Genomic DNA, 10,261 nt, shown 5'->3' with positions numbered 1-10,261 from the left:
GTTTGATTTCCCTTTAGATGTGAATCAAGGTTTTGGAAACCTTGTGTTTATTTTAATAAAACAATTACAAGGTAAAAGTAATATCAAAACAAACGTGTAAATTAGGGATTATTATACTCTTCAATAAAGGAAGAGAAACCTAATTATTCTACCACAAGAACAACTAGAATAAATCTAGAGATATCTTGTTTAAAACTTCTCAAGGATTTTTACGAGATGCCTCAATAGAATTTTTTCTTTCTAGTCTCCGATTTCGACTAACAAGTGTTGGTATACGATCAGAAACTGAAATCTATCAAAACCTAGGGTTTATAATCAACAACTCTTGAATGGTTTTATATCAGAAGAGAAAATCTTAGAATAGACAAGAGGTGAAAAACCTAGATTACAAGTTGTATAATCAATCACGAAGATTAATCCAACTCGGCTTTGCGATCCCCAATGCAAAGACTTTTATCTCACTCTTGTTCATGAAGAACAGAAGACGTGGAAAACAACCTATGAAGCTTACACCAATTTTCTAAAGGGGATGAAAACGTGTAGCATTCACGAAACATAGCTTGAAAACTAAGCAAAGCTATTTTCCTTTTTCAAGACTCTCCTAATTTTGGGAGTCTTTCCTAAGTTACAACTCTTGCCAAAATAATTAATTATCAAATATTGTATTTATGTGAATAAATCACATTTTAACTTAGGCAGGAATTTAAAGTTATCACAAACACTTTAATATGGTAATCAAATATGTTTGGGTTGATAGCCATCTTGCCTAGATAAGGAAACATCACCAACTTGACCAAAAATGCCTTTTAGTCACGTAATTGGGCCCAAGTCCATGAACTATTACAAACAACCCATGGATTGTTTCCTACTAACGAACTTTAATAAATCACTCATAACTTCATCGTTATAACTCGGAATTGAGTGATTCTTGGCTCGCTGGATTCGTAAGCTCATTCACTATAACATGAGATTATTTATATGGATTAAGGTTATTGTTTCCAAGGTCATGAATCAAATAACCTCAAGCATATATACAAAAATGTACATTTACCGTCATTGGAATTGTTCCATAGAGTGAGCATTTATCTTGATAGATTAGAAAGGTAGAATTGAACAAGAATCCAAATGAAATCAATCACATACCTTTGTTGATGAAGTACTTGTTTATGTATTCTTGTAGTCTTCAATCTTCAAACTTCATCCTTTAAGGATAGATTCGATTCAACTTCTTAGACCTAATCTAGTCCGAACTATCTTTAGTATGCTAAATCAAGAATGCATTTTGGCAACTAAAATTGACAACTAACTTGACATACCAACGCTAGTGGGTTCAACCGAGCAGTGCTCTAACAATCTCCCCCTTTGTCAATTTTAGTGACAAAACCATTTTACATATGGATTGTAATTGACAAAACCAAAATCCTACATGCTTGATTTCTTTGGTTCTTCAACTATGAGTGTGCTCATCCTGTATTTGTTGAAGATCATCATAGTATTATTAAACAATATCAAAGTTCAATTGTATCGCAACTTTGACAATAATACTACGGTGATATGTATCACTCCCCCTTAGTCAATACTTCATCTCGACATGAAAACCACTCCCCCTTACATAATGATCCTTAAACCATATGTATATGTAGTGTGAACTACAATAATTCTCCCCCTTTTTGTCAATATAAATTGGCAAAGGTACGAAAAACTGGTGGGATCATAATGAAATTTTCATAGAGGAACTTCTTGACCAAAGGAAAACATATCAACTTATTTAGATGATATCACATAGTCGAAACTTAGTGACTTCATCAAGGAGTTTATTATTAAGATACATGTTAACCCATACATGTTCCACAACCGCTTCTCCCCTCAAAGATATAGCAATTAAGCACAAGTTCAATTAAGAACTCTCCCCCATCAGATGTCATTCCTAAAAGAACAACAAGAGTGACCTTATATCAGAGATAAGGATTTATTAGATTTTAGAAACCCTACAAGGAGATACGAGTTAAGAACCAACCATTGAAAGTCTCTCATGAGATCGTGTTACTAGGAACAATAGAATTATCTCATGGTAACAATACACAATATATAATCATGAATATCATGTATTGTGATCATCTTTTCTAATATACACACTTGTATAAACAAGAATTGATATGCTTAGAAGGAAGAATAACCTTTTCCATAACGATTTACACCAAGAATGGTTACCATAAGAGTATGAAAAATATTCTTTGGCAATAAAAACCAACATCCAATGGCATTCATTATTGCTTCTAACCTGTTATACATAAGAATTTTAATCACACATCAAGTAAGGTAATTAATAATCATACACGTGGTATTCAAATATATTCTTCTTCACCATAACTAGTTCAAATGACTCAAATGAACTAGTTAGAGAGTTGTTCAATTGCAAGGAAATCTCATGTACTACACAAGACACAATTGAAGCAAAACGATTTGATTCACACGAATTGATTCATGAACTATATAGCCATGGTTTGCAATTGCATTCCTTAGTTTATAAAGATAAGTTCACAAATATCGTTTTTAGACATAACTTACTTAAGTTCGCAGACTGGGTTCGCGGACTTAAGTTCCCGGATGGAGTTCACAAACTCCAGCAGAAATTCTCGGGTTTGAGAACTTCGCCAATTCGCGGACTGGGTTCGCGGACTGAGTTCGTGGACTTAGCTCACACACTACTCCGATTTCACTTGATCAACAAAGTTCGCAAACTTCGGTTCAAGCAATAAGGACTTATACATATATGTGTTTTCCACAGCAATGCTTATATCCTCCAATGGTTATATAGTCTAAACTCTCATTTCAATCATTAAAACATTCTCAAAGGACGTTATATAGTTGTTATTCACAAACCATTTTTCGTCAGAGCAATTTTCAAAGTGGTTGAAACATAACATGACTTTCGTCACTAGGTAGATGAACTTGGCTAAAGCGAAAGCTTACCAACACATATTTCGAGAAATATGTAAGCGAGTTAGACTCAGCTTGAAACAATAAATTGTTCCGCATATTCAAAAATTACCAAACACAATATGTGCGCCCCAATTCTTTTTTAATCCTCACCGCATTTACTAGGGCTTCTTGGTGAGGATGCACTTTCAACACAATTAGGTTGTGTTGAGGTGAACAAAATCTTGCTCACCACAGGTATTCGAAACAAAATCATGCACGGACTCTAGGAATTTAACAACTTCCTTGAAACCTTCAATAACTGTTCCATACCTTTTTAAGATGTTATCCCTTGTCGAACTCTTGTCTGGGAGATCCTTCTTAATAGTACTCGTTGCTTTATTGATCTTCTTTGGTACCCATTTCTGAGTAACTTTTGGAGCAACGTATTTCTTTTTCTCCCCAATATAATTATGAAATTTCTTGGAGGGAATACTAGAAGAACTGATATTATGAGACTCAGTTTTTCTCCAGTTTGGAACATCAGATCTTGTCATCTTAACAGAATCAGATCTGGTTTTGTGTCGTTTAAGATATCTGCAATTCCTTTGCAAGTGACCTGGTTTTCCACAGTAAAAACAATGTTTAGTAGAATGGAAAAAGTTATGTTTAGTGTAACTAAATGTGTATGTGCTTGCTTTGGAGCTTGACATAATTTCTTCTTTTCGTCATTCGACAGTTGGTAGAGATACTTCATTTTTGTCAACCGTGGAAGGTTTTGGTTTAGAAGAATCCTTAGCTTAGACAAATTTTACCTCTTTGCAAATACTAGGAGCGTATATTCCTTCATAGCCCAATCCTCGTGTATCACGATGAATTCTACATGCTCCCAATATCGAGGTTAATTTATCTGAGCTGCTATTTCTAGACAAACTCTCTTTTAAGCTCGAGTTTTCTTCTTCCGACCTTTTGACCTTTTCAAGTGCAATAACTAGATCATTCTTGAATGATTCACATTGAACTTTGAGATCTTCTCGTTCCGAATCAAATAACAAGTTCATCTCAATGTTCTCCAAGTTATCTAGCTTTGCTTGAAGAGTAATTTCCCGATCTCGACCTTCGGCAATTTCTTCTTTAATCTTTCGTATTTCGTTGAGATAATCTCTTGCACCACTAGAATCAAGTTGGTCTTTCAAGTCTTTATTCCAACTACGAAGTCTGTCATATTTAAATCTCTGACTTAAAATGGTGCCTTCAGCTTCCGAGAGTTTTTTATGACATTCTTTAAGAAGATTATTAGCAACTGGATCCACGTGGAACACTTCTTCGTCAGAATCAGAATCAGTATCCGAAAGAATTTTTCCAGAAGCTAATGCAACCTCGCCTGCGAGCTCTTGGGGATTATAATATTCAGGACCATCATCAAGAGTAGGCAAAGCTGCTGTATATGCCGATTGTCTGCGGCTTCATCTAGGACATACTGAAGACAAGTGCCCGTAACCACGACAGTTATAGCATTGTACATCATCATTGGAGACGTTGTAACTTTAAAAAAACTCTTTTTCCTATCTCTCAAGAATTTTCTATACTGTCGTGGAGTAAGATCCTTAGTATCTGGCGAACCAGATTTATCCTTATAGGATTCAAAATTGTTTGCAGCTTTAAGAGAAATCACCTCTTTTCTAGATGCGCGTTCATTATCAAAGATCTTTAACTTTCCAACAAGAGTATTTCTGGAGAGTGTAGAAAGATCGTTTGGTTCTTCAATGGCATGTTTCTTAGACTCATATCTTGATGGTAGAGACCTGAGGATTTTGCACACAATATCTTTCTCCGAAATAGTTCTTCCTAACGCAAATGAGGAGTTAATTGTTTGAGAAAGTCTTTAGTTAAACTCATCAAAGGTTTCATCATCAGACATGCGAAGGTTTTCCCAGTCAGATGCTAGATTTTGAAGCCTTGCTTCTTTCTCTGCGGCATTCCCTTCGAATACGATTTCTAAGATATCCCAAGCATCTTTAGACTTATTACACGTAGTCACGTGGTGTTGAAGATCTGGGGTAATGGCATGTATGATGGCATTCAAACCGTTGGAATTTTGCTTTGCAGCAAGTATCTCGGCAGGACTGTATTCACCAATGTTCTTGGGAACGTTTACATCTCCAACTGCCACAATGGGAGCATCATAGCCATTAAATACATATACCCATGATTGAAAATCACGTGCTTGAAGAAAATCCCACATAATAATTTTCCACCATAAGTAGTTCGTGTCATCGAAGGATGGTGGTACATTTATAGAGATAGCACCTCTGTCCATAGAATCAGATTGCTACAACCACAGACTTATGAGGTCTTAGCGTGTTTGCCTGCTCTGATAACAATTGAAAAGGCGGGGGTCTAACAACCACACCCAATAATTCGTTTGGCAATCTGTATGGACTAACTCCAATATACTTTCAAGAGAATCAACTAGACAGTTAGACTCAATCTTAAGAAAAGTACATCAAAGAGTTATATCTCAATTTCTCAATTCAATCCGCAATCAAACAAATACGAATTTGCGATCCCAATTGAATATAAGAAATAACTTGGACGGTATCAAAAACCAATATCCAAGTGTCAATCAATTTAATCAACAACCAAGGGTTGGATCCCCAATTGATTGAACTTACGCACAACCTGTGATATTTCAATTATAAAGATAAACAATATAATGCGGAAAAGAAATAACACAGACACCAGAAATTTTGTTAACGAGGAAACCGAAAATGCAGAAAAACTCCGGGACCTAGTCCAGAATAAACACACACTGACTATAAGTTGTTACACCAAATTCATACTACCTATTCGGACTAGATGTAATACCTTCTTCAGCACAAATAGAACTCCTAGCACAAAACCGATTGTCTTTAGGAATTCTTCTCGTTAATCTTCTAGCAGAACCCAAGGCTCTCTTTAGAAGATACAACAACACGATTGATTTGATATTTTGTTTGAACAAAACACCGTTTTGATTTCCCTTTAGATGTGAATCAAGGTTTTGGAAATCTTGTGTTTATTTTGATATAACAATTACAAGGTAAAAGTAATATCAAAACAAACGTATAGATTAGGGATTATTATACTCTTCAATAAAGGAAAAGAAACCTAATTATTCTACCACAAGAACAACTAAAATAAATCTAGAGATATCTTGTTTAAAACTTCTCAAGGATTTTTACGAGATGCCTCAATAGAAGTTTTTCTTTCTAGTCTCCGATTTCGACTAACAAGTGTTGATATACGATCAGAAACTGAAATCTATCAAAACCTAGGGTCTATGATCAACAACTCTTGAATAGTTTTATATCAGAAGAAAAAATCTTAGAATAAACAAGAGGTGAAAAACCTAGATTACAAGTTGTATAATCAATCACGAAGATTAATCCAACTCGGCTTTGCGATCCCCAATACAAAGACTTTTATCTCACTCTTGTTCACGAAGAACAGAAGACATGGAAAACAACTTATGAAGCTTACACCAATTTTCCAAAGGGGATGAAAACGTGTAGCATTCACGAACTCTATATTTATAGTGAAACATAGCTTGAAAACTAAGCAAAGCTATTTTCCTTTTTCAAGACTATCCTAATTTTGGGAGTCTTTCCTAAGTTACAACTCTTGCCAAAATAATTAATTATCAAATATTGTATTTATGTGAATAAATCACATTTTAACTTAGGCATGAATTTAAAGTTATCACAAACACTTTAATATGGTAATCAAATATGTTTGGGTTGATAGCCATCTTGCCTAGATAAGGAAACATCACCAACTTGACCAAAAATTCCTTTTAGTCACGTAATTGGGCCCAAGTCCATGAACTATTACAAACAGTCCATGGATTGTTTCCTACTAACGAACTTTAATAAATCACTCATAACTTCATCGTAATAACTCGAAATTGAGTGATTCTTGGCTCGTTGGACTCGTAAGCTCATTCACTATAACATAAGATTCTTTATATGGATTAAGGTTATTGTCTCCAAGGTCATGAATCAAATAACCTCAAGCATATATACAAAAATGTACATTTACCGTCATTGGAATTGTTCCATAGAGTGAGCATTTATCTTGATAGATTAGAAAGGTAGAATTGAACAAGAATCTAAATGAAATCAATCACATACCTTTGTTAATGAAGTACTTGTTGATGTCTTCTTGTAGTCTTCAATCTTCAAACTTCATCCTTTAAGGATAGCTTCAATTCAACTTTTTAGATCTAATCTAGTCCGAAACTATCTTTAGTATGCTAAATCAAGAATGAATTTTGGCAACTAAAATTGACAACTAACTTGACATACCAACGCTAGTGGGTTCAACCGAGCAGTGCTCTAACAGAAAAAAATATAATCAATGTATGCACCGCAATTGCACCGAGTTCTGTTAAGCAAAAACACTTGATACCAAACAATAAAGAAGATACCAAATCATTAAGTCAATTGAACTGACACAGTTTTTCTTAACCGGAAACAATTGAACCACAATAATCAATCCATATACTAATAATGAAACATATCAATTGTACCGAAATTTTGTTAAGCAAAAGCATAATATATGCAATAAAATCAAGTTTTTCTTAAAAGGAGAAACGATTGACTAATAATAAAAATCGTTACCTCGATTTTTGCAGCCACTTCTCCTCAAAAAGATATATCATTTAAGCGCAAGTTCAGTAAAAAGTCTCCCCATGTTTGTTGTCATCCTTTCGCACGAAAAAAGAACAACAAGAGCAACCTTTACCAGAGAAAATACTGTATGGCTCACTTTAGCAGTATTGATCTTTCTTTGATCCACTTCTATGTGAAAGTACTGTACGGCTCCGTAAGTTTTCTTGTGTTCAGCATTTCCGATTAAATTAATCATTCCGGTTCTTTTGTGGTTCTTTTGTGGTTAGTTTAATTGAGTTTTCTGGATACAAATTCATGTTTCATGTGATTTTTTAATGTCCAAAAAAATCCTTCTTTTCTTACAAAAGTAAGGTCGCTCTTGTTGTTCTTTCTGGAATGACATTTTATGGTTGAGAGTTCTTAATTGAACTTGGGCTTAATTGCCAAATCTTTGTGGGGAGTGCGACTGTGGAATATTGTAGGAGTTTTCTTGTATCTTTATAAACCCCTTGATGAATACACTAAGTTTCGACTATGTGAAATCATGGAAAAAAAGTTGATATGTTCTCTTTTAGTCATGAAGTATCTATATGAGAATTTCATTATGATCCCACTAGTTTTGTACCTTTGCCAATTTATATTGACAAAAAGGGGGAGAATTATTATGTAGTTCACACCACAAATACATATGGTTTACGGATCATTATATAAGGGAGAGTGGTTTTCATTGTGAGATGAAGTATTGACTAAGGAGGAGTGATACATATTACCGTAGTACTATTGTCAAAGTTGTGATACAATTGAACTTTGATGTTGTGTAATAATACTATGACACTGTATAACAATACGAAAACATCTTGTTTTTATACATTGTTATGGCTACGGATCTTCAACAACTATGATGCTGAGTTGAACACGTTCAGAATCACTGGAGTACTTGGAAGTGACGAAGATTTCGAGTAATGTTGAAGAACCAAGGAAATCAAGCATTTGGATGAGAAGCTACAAAGTTTGTTTATTTTGTAATCCATATGTATTGATTGTTTTTTTCTGTTTTTTTTTTGTTTTTTAGGTAAAAGGTAATCCTTCATGACTAAGTACAAAACATTGACCGACAACATTATTTAATCCATAGTTTGATTACCAGAAAAAGAAAAGAACTAAATTCAATATTCAAACTCTTTAACACTAAGATATACAAAACCATTGCGATGTCTGTAGAACAAAAAGAGAAGATCGACTGCATCCTTAAGCCTTGTTAGATTTCTTGGAAGTCTGCTTGTTCCTCTTCTTAACACCAGACTTGGCAACCTTGAGACTCCTGTGAACAGCGCTCAACCTTGCAAGAGTTGCGCTCTTTAAGTCCCTTCTGTAGAAGTTGTCGGCAACCGGTTGGCAACAACCTTAGCCATTCTACTGAATTCCTTCTTCATGACAGTTTTGTGTACCAAAGTTGATGGGTTCTTTTGCCTGTTAGTCTTGGTAGTAGCAAGAACAATACCCGAATCTTTTCCATCTTGAACTGAAACAGTCTTTGCGTTTGCTAACCCAGAGTGTTTGAAGGAGTTAACGTTGTAGAAATTGTTAGGTTCTTTACTGAACTGAACAATTTGATTTCCATCTCCAAACTCTTTGACGAGGAAAGCGTTGTTCCTCTTGATGATCTCCCAAATAAAAGACCCTGGTATTGTTGTCATTTTCTTCTTAACAAGGAAATGAGAAGATTAGGATTTTTTTTCTTCTTCTTATTTGCGATGCTGCTCTGGGAGTTTTTGAAGACTTATTGATAGTTTTTCACTAAAATTGATAAAGGGGGAGATTGTTAGAGCAATGCTCGGTTGAACTCGCAAGCGTTGCTATCTCAAGCTTGTTTGTCAAGTTTAGTTGTCAAAACTATAAGTCTTGATTTATAGTCTACTTATAGCTATGTCTCGGATTAGGATAGAATGTGTAGTTGAGCTTTATACTTCACGGCATTCATCGATTGAAGACGAAGAACTACTAAGGGGAGCTTGTGAAACTTCATCAACAAAAGGTATGTGGAGACTTGAACTCACCTATCACTCAGAAGTCTATTTTTATTCTATCTCCTATTGAAACAAAAGCCGTATAGCTATATAGACTTTACATTATACACATTGATATTTCGAGATGAGTTTAACTCGCTTACATACTTCTCGAAATATGTGTTGGTAAGCTTTCGCTTTAACCAAGTTCATTTTTTATTCTTGACGAAAGTCAAAAGATGATCATGTGAAAATCGCCTGGTAACAACTTACATGATTTGTGTGAGACATTAATTTGATGGAGACTCTGAATGTTTCGTATTGATCATTTGAAAATTTCTCTGAAGCTAATAGTTTGTGTGAGACATCTATTCTCGTCTTCCAAGAATGTTCAATGATTGAAATGGGGGTTTAAAACAATTAACCTTTGATTGGATATAGTACACTATGCGTACTTGTATGCTAATTACTGCAAGTGTATTCCAAGTCCGGGAATTTAGTATGCATACCCGTGTGCGTACTGATTCAACAGTTGAAGTCCGGGAATTATAGTATGCATACCCGTATGCATACTGATTCAACTGAGTTCGGTCATGAACCAAAGTAAGCGCTCCCATCTGCATACTGGAGAACAAGACCAAGTTCGGGAACTTAGGTATGCGTACCCGTTTGCGTACCTGAGTG

The 10,261-nt window shown here is 34.9% G+C and overlaps 1 pseudogene; it reads right to left on the bottom strand.

The window, feature by feature from the left end:
* Nucleotides 1–8,783: 8,783 nt before the first annotated feature.
* Nucleotides 8,784–9,292, bottom strand: LOC113326691 (annotated as a pseudogene).
* Nucleotides 9,293–10,261: the final 969 nt, after the last annotated feature.

Source organism: Papaver somniferum, chromosome 1 (assembly GCF_003573695.1).
Source record: "Papaver somniferum cultivar HN1 chromosome 1, ASM357369v1, whole genome shotgun sequence".
In the NCBI taxonomy this organism is placed as follows: Eukaryota; Viridiplantae; Streptophyta; class Magnoliopsida; order Ranunculales; family Papaveraceae; genus Papaver; species Papaver somniferum.
This window is presented reverse-complemented; position numbering and strand designations above follow the sequence as displayed.